The sequence below is a fragment of the Temnothorax nylanderi genome, unplaced genomic scaffold, assembly GCF_030848795.1.
Source record: "Temnothorax nylanderi isolate EJ_2023f unplaced genomic scaffold, tnyl_v1.0 TNYL_tig0592_pilon, whole genome shotgun sequence".
In the NCBI taxonomy this organism is placed as follows: Eukaryota; Metazoa; Arthropoda; class Insecta; order Hymenoptera; family Formicidae; genus Temnothorax; species Temnothorax nylanderi.
The window spans coordinates 25972-41037 of NW_027249654.1; the positions used below are offsets into that span (position 1 = coordinate 25972).

The 15066-nt window shown below is 30.6% G+C and overlaps 1 pseudogene; it reads left to right on the forward strand.

The window, feature by feature from the left end:
• The first annotated feature begins 379 nt into the window (after positions 1 to 379).
• Positions 380 to 7628, forward strand: LOC139784161 (insulin-degrading enzyme-like; annotated as a pseudogene).
• The last annotated feature ends 7438 nt before the right edge of the window (positions 7629 to 15066 follow it).

Below are 15066 nucleotides of genomic sequence, written 5' to 3' on the forward strand. Positions count from 1 at the left end.
GTATTTTTTCTCTATAGTCTATAGTCTATATGAATTGAATGTTTTATGTAATTCTTCTTTTCTGAGTCGCTCTATACTGTAAATGTTAATATTATTTAAATCTTTTATATACATTTGGTCATATTCTGTGATAACGCAAATAATCAAGAATTAATATATGTATCTATTAATGTATATCAAATTGATTCCAAAGATTATGGCCCATATTCTCAACTGGCTTTTATCGATAAAAGCGCACTTTTATTTCTGAAATGTTACAGTATATGTAACGTGAACTATATAGTATCTCAGAAATAAAAGCGCGCTTTTATCGATAAAAGACAGTTGAAAATATGGGGGGGCCTATGTTATTAGAGATGAGCTGTATGTTACAGGCTGTATGTGCGATCCAGAAGATTTACCTGGATTAGCGCACCTTTGCGAGCATCTGTTATTCTTGGGAACGGAAAAATATTCTCATCAGGATGATTACCATATGTATCTGGCGGAAAATGGCGGTATGTGCGAAGGAATAACACGCACTGATCACACCATCTATTACTTCCATATAACTCCGGAGAAATTGGAAGGCGCTTTAGATCGCTTTGCGCAGTTTTTCATAGAACCGCTCTTTACTGAGATCAAGCGGGCAATAAATGATGTAAATTCAGAATACCTAAACCTTGCAATAAATGACAGCTGGCGACTTATTCAATTGGAGCAATCATCTGCGAGACCAGATCATCCGTATTCAAGATTCCATGCAGGCGATAAAGAGACATTAGACATAATACCGAAGGAAGAGGGCATTAACCTTAGAGATAGACTAAGAAGGTTTCATAAAAAGTACTATTCTGCAAATATTATGACGCTGTGTATTTATGGCAAAGGTATGGCAATAATTTACAAAGACTTGTTTATAATTAGAACATCTAATTTTTTTTATATTGTTATATCGGAAAGAATTTGAATTTTGGGATATAAACCGAATAATGATTAATGAAGTATTGATAAATTATAAATTAAAGTATTTTATACTTTAATTTATTAATTTACCTTTTACTGTGTTATATATATTTACGCATTGTCTTATCTTCAAAGAAGTAGGAAGAATCTTATTAGTAGGAGAAACCGGGGCTCGTTGGCACAAGGGGCAAGTTGCCAATGCGTTCCGTTTATGTACTTATGGCGAAAGAAATAATATTATCAAAAAGTTATCAAAATATTGGTCCTTATAAATTACTATCTAAAATTTTAATACTTTTTCAGATTCTCTTTAACTAGTATGTAATTATGATAATCAATATTTAAAAAAAAATCTGAGCAAAATGCTAAATATCTAATTGCAATTAAAAAAAAATCCTATATATTTCTTGTGTTTTTGAACATTATATCTTTTGCGATTAACAGACATCATTTTTGTTGCACATTTACAATGTTTATTATGATATCAACGTTACATCAACGAATAAATTTTTTGTTTAGAGAGTTTAGATGAACTCGAAAACATGGTAGTAAAATATTTTTGTGATATACAAAACAATGAAGTTGAAGTTCCTATATATCCTGAACATCCATTTGGGAATGAACATTTTGGCACTATATGGTACATTGTTCCCCTACAGCATACTAGAGAATTAGTCATTTCGTTTCCTTATCCTGACATTCAGCATTATTATCGGGCTTCGGTAATAATTTAAATATACTTTTCTCTTGACTTTGATACCTTATACGAATTTTACATCTTATTGTTAGTTTCTTTTAAATATAATTATATATATATGTATATATATAATCATATTTAAAAGAAACTAACAATAAGATGTAAAACTCGTATAAAGTATATATATATATATATATATATATATATATATATATATATAATTAACATATATAATTATGTCATATTTTATTTGACGCTCATATTTATTGCTTATTTGTTAACACAGACTGAATATTACTTTTCTTATTTACTTGAATGTAAAGAAAAAGGGTCATTATGGTCGACTTTATATGCCAGGAATTGGTGTACTCTCTTGAAAGCTAAAAAAACTTTCCGTGGAAAATTCTGTGAGGTTTTTAAAGTCATTTTCTGTCTAACCGAAGAAGGTATTCAGCATACAAAAGACATTATTCAACTATTCTTTCAATATATTAATATGCTGAAGTTGAAAGGCCCGATCGAATGGATTTACGATGTAATTGATGAAATAAAATATAATCTTACGTGCCGGCGAATTGTAGGATCGCAATTTACCGGGCACTGTGTACTTTAATATTGTGCATTACATATGAAGTTACATGATTTTACACTTACAGGAATACAGAGATATTACAAATATGAATTTCCATTATAAGGAAGCGTTTTCGCTTAATAATTATGTGACTTCTGCGGCCAGAGCGTTGCAGGAATATCCCATGGATGAAGTTTTGTGTGCGGAAATTGTTTGCACTGACCAGATTTGGCGACCAGATTTGATCGAGCAGGTAATGGAATATTTGACGCCGCAAAATATCAGGATTTACGTGATCACAGCAGCGTGCGAAAGTATAGCGACTGAAAGAGAATATTGGTGCGGCGTTGCATATAAAAAAGTAAAGGTACCCAAAGAAACAATGGACATGTGGAACCACGCTGGCTATAGCACGGATCTGACGTTGCCTTCTAAGAATGAATTTATAGCAACCACGCTTGATATCAAGCCACAGACTAATGTAATTAAAATTATTATTTCTTTCAATATTAATCCTTGACAATCACTTGATGATATTAAGCAAAATATTCATAAAGTATAAACTTAACGTGTAATAGAATCTGTAAGTGTTAATGTAGCTTAAAACAAATTCTGTCTTCTTTACATGTTTTTTATGTAATGTAATGGTTTATGCAGTGTAATGGCAATGGTCATGCAGTGCTTTTTGAATATATGTATATTTTTGCACTAACTTGAACAGAATATACGTCAATCTTTTAGGACTAATATATACCTACATGAAACAAAGCCAAGAAACTGTGGGTGCTTACGAAGAAGCGCTCGGGGTTAGGTTTTGGTATAGTGCACGTAACATATGCTATACCAAAATCTAACCCCGAGCGCTTCTTCGTAAGCACCCTGTGTTAAAAGTAGAAAGATGTGATGTAAACATTTTTTGTTATAAGCGCTTGTTTTTACATACCAAATTATCTTTTAGTCATTATACATACTACGAATTTTAATCTTATTCTTATATTTGCATGTTATAATATAGGTAAATGTATATTAATAGATGAAATTTTACAGGGGTTTCCTACTCCTTTGAAGGATACACCGTTTGTAAGACTTTGGTATAAAAAGGACGATGAATTTCTTGTACCGAAAGCAATAATGTTATTTAAATTTTACAGGTATGGGATAAGCGTGATTGCAAAAGATACTTCGTTGTTTTATACAATACTGGAATATTTTTAAATAAAATTTTGAAGTATTCTGGCAATTCATACAAATTAGATAATGAAATAATTTAATTTAATTTAATTTGTAACATACAATATGTGATTAGTACAATTTATCTATATATATATATATATATATGCGTACCGAGTAAAATGAATAATTAATTAATTATTTTTAAAACCACATTATTATTAAAAAAATAAAACTGTTTAAAATAAAATTTGTTATTATATATCTCCACGTATAAATATCGTTATTTAAAAACATCTTTAAAGATAATGATTCAACGTAGTGCTATAATCTTTTCTTTTGTAACAAAAAGAAAACATATTTTCTCATAATTATATACAATATTTTTTTGTCTTTGATTTATAGTCCGCTTACATGCACGGATCCCCTCAGTTTTAATTTGACTCATATGTATATTGAGCTACTTCTTAATACTTATAATACATATACAGATGCTGCTAAATTGGCTGGTTTAGAATGGCAAATTACTAGTTATTATAGTGGAATAATAGTGAGTACATATATAATAACAGTAATATATTCATATTTATTTAAAGTTGGGAAAAATATATGTATGTACACAAAAAATATTATTAGACTAAGATCCAAGCTCGGACTTGGCGTAAATGGCTTATTTAATATGAAATGATTGAAATTATTATTCAATTTATTGTTATTAATATTAGTAATGCGTACGTAAACAAGTGCTATTTTATATACATAAATGTTGGTTATACGAAAATTAGATTTTATTTCTTATTTATAATTATCGTTATTCGTAAATATGCTCAATTTTGTTTCTATAAAATAATGTTTAAATGATGTTTATCAAATGTTCCATAAATGAGCATTTATTTCATGTTTCATGTTTTGTATAATGTTTCATAAAAATATTTTATAAAAAAGTATTTATAAATTAAAAGAAAGACTAATTCCTCTTTTAGCTTTCTATACAAGGTTACAATGACAAACAATATGTGCTGTTAGAAAAAATCATTGACCAAATGTTAAATTGTAAAGTTTGTGATCCGATAATGTTTCAAATTCTAAAGGACAAGGTATGTATAATAAATGCATCAACTTCTTAAATTTAGTTAAACAGGATATTTATATAGAACGGCTTACAGTATATCAGATACTTGGAAAATTGGACTACTGGACGACCTTATTACGATACACTACATAATCTTAAGATCTTCTTGTCAGACAAAGCTTGGCCTAAGGATTCATTATTGGAATATACTGCTTGTAAATGTAAAAGAGAATTGATATATTTCTTGTCAAAAATTATCTTCTTCTTTTTCTCAAAAATTGTTTTCAATTCTTTGCACTATTAAAGCACATATTGATGACATATAATTAAAATTTCTGTAATAATATATAGATCTAAGTGTCGATAGATTTCAAGAGTTTGTAGCACAACTATTTAGTAAAGTGCACGTAGAGTGCTTAATACATGGCAACGTAACTGCAACAGAAGCTACAAAAGCAGTGGAATTAATTGAGTCAAAGTTGAAAACTGCAGTGCCTAACATAGTACCTGTGTTCGAATGGCCTGTGCATCGTGACATTAAACTAGAAGATGGTAAGCGCATGACATAATCAAATTGTGCTTATAAAATTTGCAAAAATTAATATTGTTTGTAGAATTTTTTTCAATTTATATTAGAGAATTTATATTAAAATTGTAATATAAAGAATTTTATCATTCCTTTTAATGGTCTTATGTACATATTACAATATCCTTAAGGAAGTAAAAATAAAAATATAAAAAGCGTAATTTATTGTAATCTATATAAGGAAAACAGATATATATATTTGAAAATATATGTATTAGAAAATTATTTGTTATTAATGTCATTTTATCTGCAATAACATTTGTTTCAGAAATTACTGTTTAATTACTTTTTAATGAGTTAATGTTGTTTATATGACGTAGTATGTAACAGTACTGTACAATAATATATAATTACTCTATAGGTTGTCACTTTGTATTTGAGGTAGAAAATAAGTATAATATTTCTTGTACCACGGTGTACTACGCAACTGGTCTACAGTCAACGGAGTCGAATATGCTCTTAGAACTCTTGTCACAAATTATTGCAGAACCTTGCTGGAATACATTTAGAACTCATACGTATATGTATAGAAACAAGAAAAAAGGAGATGGCCATATAGCATATAGCGGTATACATAAATTGCACTGGACGCAAGGTTTGCATGTCACTGTACAAAATGACAAACATCCGCAATATGTCGAGAAACAAATCGATTCATTCGTGGATTCTATGTTGGTAAGATAATAAGAACTTACATATATAATGTATGTTACTTGGATTAATAGATAAATATAATTAGAACTTATATATATGTATTTCTAAAAAAAGTCAAAGTTTATTGTTGTCGTTTTTTATTAGAACTTGCATAATATAACTGAATTAACTGAGTTAACTGAATTAATAGATTAATTCAACTACACATTTTTTATTTAATTTTCTCACACAATATTCTAGAATATTGTGATTAAATAAATATAACAATCCATTTATAATGTAATAACATGAAGGTATTTATTAAAGTATCTCGTTACTATCACTATAATTATATTTCAGGAATACATATCTACCATGTCAGCAGAAGAATTTGAGGAACACAAGAAAACTCTAGCTAAATTACGTTTGGAGCAACCTAAAACGTTAATTGCACGGAACACTTTATATTGGAATGAGATAACGAGCCAACAATATAACTTCAATCGAGTAAATATTGAAGTAACTTACTTAAAGACAATAACACAGCAGGAATTACTTAATTTTTATAAGGTGACTATTTTACTTTTAAATACAGAATATATACATATATATTTAGGGTGTCGCAATTTAAAACAGGTTGAAAAATTCATAAAGGAGGAGGTTGATGAAAAATTGTCAGATGAAGGTTGTTGGATTTGAAGGGAACCAATAGATTAGCTTATTAGATTATCCGGGACCCGTGTTGGGTCCAGTAGGGCCAAAGTCAAATTTTTTAAATGGAAACTTCTATTTTTTATTGTATTATTGTTTTCTACTAATTAATTTCATCAACTTTCGTCTGAAACATTTTTTTATTTGTCTAATAATTTTTTAGATATACAAGAAAAATTCGTTTACTTTTTTAATATTTACAATATTTATTTGTTAGTTTACAATATCTCGATAATTGTTTGTTGAAGGAAATGTGGTACAAAACTTTTTAACTTTATTTGGTCTCAAGAATCTGTCGCAATAGTTTCTCATTTTTTAGACACTTTTGTATCTCTTTGGAGTTTTTATGTAGTATAATAGAAGTATTTAAAAAAGTTGGGGTACTATTGCAACAGCATATTCTTGAGATGGCAAGGTACTGCAAGTTGAAATTTGAATAATTTCTTAAATCAAGTACCCGAATAAATGAGATGCATGTCTGCACATTCCACAAATAAGAATGGCATTGCCTCGAAATCTCAAGACTGAAACCTTGTGTACTATACTTTGAAGTCAAAAGAACACTGCTTAGAATGTGTTAAAAAAACTGATACAAAAAATAAATTTTGTTATGTTTACCAAGAGCGCGGCGCGTAAATCGTTGCGCTTAATTGACTTGAAAAATTATTCAAACATCAACTGACAATATCTCGCTTAATATTAAACATATCCAAAAACTGTAGAGGACTTTTTGACTGAGTTTCTTACTTAGAATATGCGATTTTTCTCGATGATACACGTTAATCGAACACACTCTGTATACATATGTAAATATTTAAATTCATTTAAGCTTAAATAAAAAGATTTTATCATAATAAAACAAATTGTTACTATGAAATATAATTTTTTTATAACGCTTAATTTTTTAGAAGAATGACTTTGATGGTTAAAAAATTTCATAATATATTTAATATGTAATATCTTCTAGGAAAATGTATATAACAAAACTCGAAGTAAAGTGTCAATACATATGGTATCCTCGGCAACATCAACGAAAAAGAGTTCTCTTCATACTAGTGGAGTAAGTGCCAATTCGTCGACCAATAAAGACGTCAAGAAAATCAACAATATCGTGTTATTTAGAAAAAGTCAAAGTTTGTATCGTCAACTATTACAACCGTTTTAGAAATATTTTCCTCGAAAGGACATCCGCTTCTTTAACAAGGGAAGGCTCAGGGGATCGATCATGTATCTTTTCCCCTAGGACGGAAACGTGAAAAGTGAAAAGTTTATCTCTTTCTATTCAACACCAATAGAAAGAGATAGTTACATGAAACTTTTCACTTTTCACGTTTCCGCTCTAGGAAAAAAGTTACATGATCGCTACCCAGAACTAAACTTTATTGAACTCCGCCGATTTTGATGAAAGTTGGCAGGATTACAGACAAAACTACCGTCGTATATCGCTACGCCATGTTATGTGCTTTGGTCCTTACTCTGAATATTGATATCTCTATTTGGACGCAGACGGTTAATTGTTTTCGAGATATTTTATTAATAATTTAATGGCGTCTTTAGAGCAGAGTTTATTACGACACTCACATTTGAATATGTGTAATGTGGCTATGGTAACTGCCTTATAATTTGTAGGCTGGAGTTTAAATTCCACAATTAAATTATTTTTTTTATACAATAATGTTTTATGATAAAAATAAATATTGTTGGTATAAAAAATTAATTATTTTAATATAAAAAATTCATATTATATATAAATTATAATGTAAATAGTCATGATATAAAATGATGTATAAATAAAATAATGAGGCAGTTACCATATCCACTACGCCACAAATACTGGTGAGTGTGTGAGTGTCCTAATAAACTCTAAAGACTAAAGACTACTAAATTTATTATTAAAATATCTCGGAAACGGTTGACCGTCTGCACTCAAATAGGGACGTATCATTACATTTGGGCGAATTTTCTGTCTAATCCTGTCAAGTTTCATCAGAATCGGCGGAGTTTAGTTATGAACTTTCCCTTATAAGATATTAAAAAATTATAAGATACCAGTGAATTGAATAAACGCATTTACTTATTTGCATAATTTGAGAAGAAGCTTGACACATTTCTTTATTAATTTCTTTATAGAAATTAATAAATTACTTATTGGCGTAATTTATATTTGCAAAATTTGCAAATATTAACAAAATAAGCATTAAATTTATAGATCATGACGTTTGTACAATTTATTACAGAAAGAGAGTCTTATATTATATTAACTCAATTTTAATTATTATGCTATAAAAGTTTTGTAAATATAGTATTCGCATAATTAACATATAAAAACTTTTTTTATGACATACGCATTCACATATACCTATGTATCACACGTGCGTGCATGTATGTGCACAAATATTTTTAAAACAGTTCTGTACATTTTCCAAGTGTATCAATGTTTATGTCTTATGTATTTCTTATTTTACACGATTATTTTAAAGAATAATTATTTTAAATGTCTTTTAAGTAACAAAAGTATGATAAATTAATTAAAAATAACTGTAGATTTTCGACCAAATTCCAACAACTGAAAGTTTAGCATTTATTATTGAAAATTATTTTTTGATATACACATAAGATTCGTTTATACATGATATACATGTAGACATAAATTGATCATATTTTAACGTAATACTGAAACTTATAAATAAATATGTAACACGCATCTCTCAAATCGTATTTTTTCTTCAGGATCCTTTCATATTTTTTTCTAATAGGCAAATATTACATACTATATATGTATATGTCTAGATATATCTCGCATATATCCTTGCTTTTTTTATTTCTATACAATAAATTTCTATACAGATAAAAAATAATAACGTATAAATATAATAAATATTCGAGATAACCACAGTGATAAGTATAATAAACCTTTTACATTTAAATCTCTCGTTATTTTTATTACAAATAGTATGTTGTATGTTTATTATATACTTGCTAAATATAAATAATATTCAAATATGTCATTAGACTCGTGAAAATGTCAACAAATTAATAAACAGCGATACGAGTCAGGCGCGGTACGTGGTGCGCAAGTAAAGAAATTAATAGTTACAGAAGTAACGAATTACAATGTATATAATATGCATACCGGGTGAGGAAAAAGTCTGGAACTGGTGAAATATCTCGAAAACAAGACATTTTAGGAGAAAATGTTTTATACATAAGTTGTAGGGCTTCAACAAATGCATCAAACGGTGGTACTTATTTGACCTTTTCAAGGTCAACTTTAAAATTTTAAATAGAAACCCCCACTTTTTATTTAATATTCTTGTAGCTGACATCGAGAACTTTTCAAAACACTATCAATAAATTTCTTTCGGTTGAGTACTTTTCGAGATAAGAGTTGACAAAGTTCAAGTACCGCCGGCATTAGCATTAGCCAAGGTGTACCGCGTGGAGGATGCACGGTCGGATTTACACCTCATTGTGTGTGTGTGTGTGTGTGTGTGTGTGTATGTTATATCGACATATCAACGGTTATTAAACTAGCTTGAAAGAGAAAAAGCCCCTGAGCGTGGAGTTCAGCTGCTTATCGCCAGAGATCCCGACGCTTGCTAGCGTATCTCTATCAACAGCGTGTTGCCGGCGCTTGCTAGCGTGAGTTTATGGGGCTTCTTAAAAGATCATGTTTATAAAACTAAACCTGCGAGCGTCGAAGAATTAACTGTCGAAGAAATAAATAATTTAAGGTTACTTTTCCAAGCATGACATCTTTTAAGTTGCCGAATCTCGGTATCGGTCGTGGACCACGAACGCCACGTGACTTCCAAACGTCATAATTTGACGTGAGGAAATAATAAAGTGCGAGAATTACGGCGGCGATGCCGCACAGAATTTCGAAAGATTCCATTTTTCACAAATGATCTTTACTAAAAGAAAGAAAACAACGTTTTCTTATATGTGTAAACCTCCATCTTAGTGAAGTTAAATTTCGATAAAATTCTGTCAAAATGCATCATTAACAAAACGAGAGAGAGAGAGAGAGAGAGAGAGAGAGAGAGAGAGAGAGAGAGAGAGAGAGAGAGAGAGAGAGAGAGAGAGAGAGAGAGAGAGAGAGAGAGAGAGAGAGAGCGTGTGCGTTTACATTGTAAGTTACATTTGATGAATATTATTCTTAAATTAATATTTTTTAAGTAAAATCTTATTTAATATAGCATCTAGCTTCGCAGCAACTCCGGTGGATGGTTTCGTCGCTGATGATGATTAGTGAACGTGCGATAAAGCCGATTTTTCTCAATACGTACGTACAGATAAAATTTCAGAATTTGGTTCTTCTTTTCTCTCTTTTTCTGGAATTCAACGTTGATAAAAACGACAGACGTGACATACCTGAATGCAAATGACGATGCGAAGTAAATGCATCCGCATATATTGCGTCGTGCGTTAGCTCGCGTCGGCCCAGTGGGGCAGAATCCCAAAAAGCTGGCCAAAACCCCAAAAATAAAGTTTCTAGTTGGGGAATTTGAACTGTTGGGTTGGCTAGAGAAATATCCCAAGGGTCAAAATCCGATAGTATTAGAGTCAGATCCCTTATATCTGCTTTAAAAAATAAATACAAAGGCGACCTTCGCTCGAGCAACATCTGGCGCGCACGCAGAAGAAAAAGCAAGCTCGTGTTTGAAGAGTGATAAAATTTCGTAGAGTTTACCGATTTAACTTTAAAAAAATGGAATCAACTCGTGAAAGTAAGTAGAATATAATTGTGTTTATTAGAATACTCAATATTTTTATAGAAAATAGTAATAAGGTAATAAACTTACGTTAATTTTACGTTATAAAACTGAAAAGAAATTTAGTTTTGAAGAAAAAAGTTTAATAATTCTGCAGAATTCTGTCATCTAACATATTGGACATGGAAGGTGAAACTATTATCTATAAAATAAAACAAAATTCAGCTGCCTTTAAGTGCCTAACGAGTTTTTATGCAGGTTTTTGTAAAAAAGAAAACAGAAAATGTTATTTTGGCGTAACTAAAAGAGGTATAAATGATTTTTTCGTCCACTTGGATAATTGTTTCAACTTTTTTTGAACGTATATGATGTATATGTAAGGTGATTTAGAAGCTACCTCAGTACACAAACTTCTTATTCATGGTACTGAAATAATAGCTTCTTCATTGTTACCTATTGGTCAAATGTCGGAAGATGCCCAAGAGTCTTGTCACAAATACTTCAAAATATTTCGTGAAGATTTTTCGCGCAAATACTCAAGGACAAAGACTATGGACGATATTTTTTCAAGATTTCTAGTATCATCAGATCCATATCTATCGAGTTGTCGGCAACTACCTTTGAAACAGCTTAGATCACTGTCGTCAGATGCAATAACATTATTATTACCTCCAACTGTAAGACATGGAAAAATTGCGGATAAAGAAGAAATTGTTTCAACTTCAGAAGATTCGACGGATGCTACAAATGAAGATTTTTCATCTGATGATGATAATTTTTTATTTTAATTTATCTGTTATTTTTATATATTTACTATTTTATATATTTAGTGGTATTGTACGCTCGCTTCGCGCGCGCTATTAATAAATTTAATTTTTTTAATCTTTTTCAATAGCTTAACTTGTCTACTGTCTTTTTCTTTCTTTCAAGGGGAGTTTCTTTAAAATAAATATAGGCAGGGATATTAGTATAACAAATTTTATCAAAAACTAATAATTATTCTTCACATTGAAAGCTTTTTTACTTCTAATATGGCCATATTGCAGCCGCCATTTTGAATTTTGTAATTTTGACCCCGGATTCGTAATCAGCGACCCCAAAAACCCCCGAATAACAAATTTCAGATCGATTTATAAAGATTTTGGGTTTTGGCCAGCTTTTTGGGATTCTGCCCCACTGTGCGTCGGCCCGTAAGTGAACACGTACTAGAATGCAATCCGTCGCCGTCTAGGTCGTATAAAATTATAAGTGCGGACGTTCCAGTACAAGGAAACTAACTGGGGAAGTACGTTAGTCATGATAAATTGTAAGAACGATATATATTTAAGATTTATGGATTTATCTCCCTCCGTCGCTTCAAATGCCTTGTTGCCATGACTCTAGCGATATTTGAAAAGGTCGATTAGATAAAAGATCACGTTACATATGTAAGTTAACATCCGAATTTTGCCACTGAGCTTTTGGCCGTCTGTTTAATTTAATTGCGAATATATCGTGAAATAATTGTCCTAATAATAATCGATTCTCTCAGCTGTACAATTAGCAATTCGGCGATAATGTAAAAGGAATTACAAGATCTTGTTGAAGAAGCGAAGGAAAGGAAGAAATCGTAGCCAATGTTTTTGCGGTAATAAAAGACTTTCAAATGCATTGCTAATAGTCGACAAATTTTAAAGCCAGAAGAGGAATATGCGTATACGTGTGGTGAAGCTATTAAACTATATGTCATATCTAAAACGTCATTTATTCAATACTATAAATAATTTAATTTTTTTTAAATTAATTACATAACAATTCATATGTAATTAAGTTATTATTTTTTTAAAGGTATATTATGTTCAAACGGCAGTTATTATAAAAATATATATAGCTATAGAAAAAGTCGGCGTAAAATAAGTAAAAGTTAATTTCATTTGATATATATATTGTAGTTTATAAAATTATTCTTATAACATGTCTCATCGTTTGAAAACTTGTGAAATAGCTTTATTATATTCTCGCTGTTTCATCCTTATAATTAAATCTGGATTCTTTAAAGTATGATATAAAAACAGGCGACAGCTTCACTCTCAACGTTCGCCATCTCTTCGGCTTCAAAGAGAAGAGGTGTTGCGACAACTCGGTCTATGGCAAAAATAAAATTACACAGAAAAAATAAAGTGTTAAATCAAGACTTATATTCTTGTATATAAGCAAGAATCTTGAAATGAGATATAAATTGTGTTATAATAATTTGTCGAAGAAAACTTGTTTGAATGAAGGTATTTATGTAGTTTTATCAAGAAAAAAAGTTGAAATTCTTGTAAAAAGATTATAGATTCTTGCTTATTAATACAAGAATATAAGTCTTGATTTAACACTTCTTTTCTTCTGTGTGTAATGAAATAAATTTGGCTCAAAATAAAATTCTATAACTTGTAAAAACTTGCTTAAGGCTTTTGGGAGCATATCTCAGATTTTTTTATTATTTTCATTATACAAAAATTAGAAAAGCATATGTAAATCTTTAAAGAATTTGCGTCGTGTGTGTCTTGTTTAATATCTTTTTTGAATTATATAATAGTTTTAAATATTCGACTTTTTCGAAAGTGGATAGTCCTCTATGAGCGTATACGGAGAAATCTTTGATAAGGACATTTTTAATTCAGTCAGAATCTCTTAAAATAACAACAAGTGTCGTTCTAGCGAATATCCCAATCAATGGTTCATCTTCGTACTCGTTATATACTTTCGTCAAATAATTGTCCGCGGATATCTTCGAAAATATAACATCTTTGAAATTTCCAAATAGTGGTATAGATTGTGGACCGCGGACGCCGCGTGATTTCCAAAAGTCGAAGTTCGACGTAAGGTAATAATAAAGAGTGAGCGCCAACCGACGATCTTGATGTATCTTGAGATATTGCGGATTGCGGAGTAGAAAAACGAGAGAAACAAGAGATTGTTTTTATTTTTTAAATATAAGCACGTGAGAGGTCATCGACGTCGAGCGGTGCACCTCATCGCTTACTAACTTAAGTAGCAAAGTAAGAATAAAAGCGAACACAAACACGTTAATGTTGTTTTGACGATTATCGAAGTGTACGATGCAGAAAAAAATAATGTGATGTACATATACATAACACACCAACAACGCAGTGTAAAACTGAGCCGCTGTTCAGAAATCGAGAGGCTCGCTGTTAAAGAAGCGCACAATGCAGTAATTGTTCGGACGCTCGACTTGTAACGCACAATGTAGTACTTAAGAGATATAAAGTGAATAATAATTTTTCATTAATGTAATCGGTGTCGATATTGTTTTACTCGCCATTCCGATGTTTCGGGGAGAAGAAAATGCCGCGCCGGAGAGTCGAGAGATCGATTTCTCCATTCTACTTATACTTTTCCATTCGAAACGACTCCAATTTCCGGCTTCTTCGTCCGACGATGATGTGCGGACGTGTAACAAAGCGACTTCTTTCTATACATACATGCGAGAATGAAATTTCAGAATTTGTTATTTTTCTTCTTTCTTTCTGAAATTGTCGATTTGATTGTTGGAACAAGCGATAAACGTGACGTACGTATACTGTCGTACTTGAATACACAGGGTGTCCGCGGTCTTGAATGCGAATTGCATTTGCGATAATGCCACGTATCAGCTCGTAAATGTGCTTGCACTAGCGTTCGCAACAATGTGACCGTTAATACTAACCTGTCGCCATCCAAGTCGTGCCAAATTATAAGCGGAGAGAACGTGGACGAATGTAATAATTCGAAAACGTATAGAACGTATACGTTTATACGTATAGAAATAGAGACAAATACGTAGAAGAAATTACATTATAAAAATGTTATAACACTCAGATGAAATAATAATTCTGATAATAAATTAAAATAAAAATTGTTTACGAGGGCAATACTTTTTAATGTCCAATAGAATGCTACTTCTGAACTGTAAACTACTACATGAAAGTTTTGAAGTGT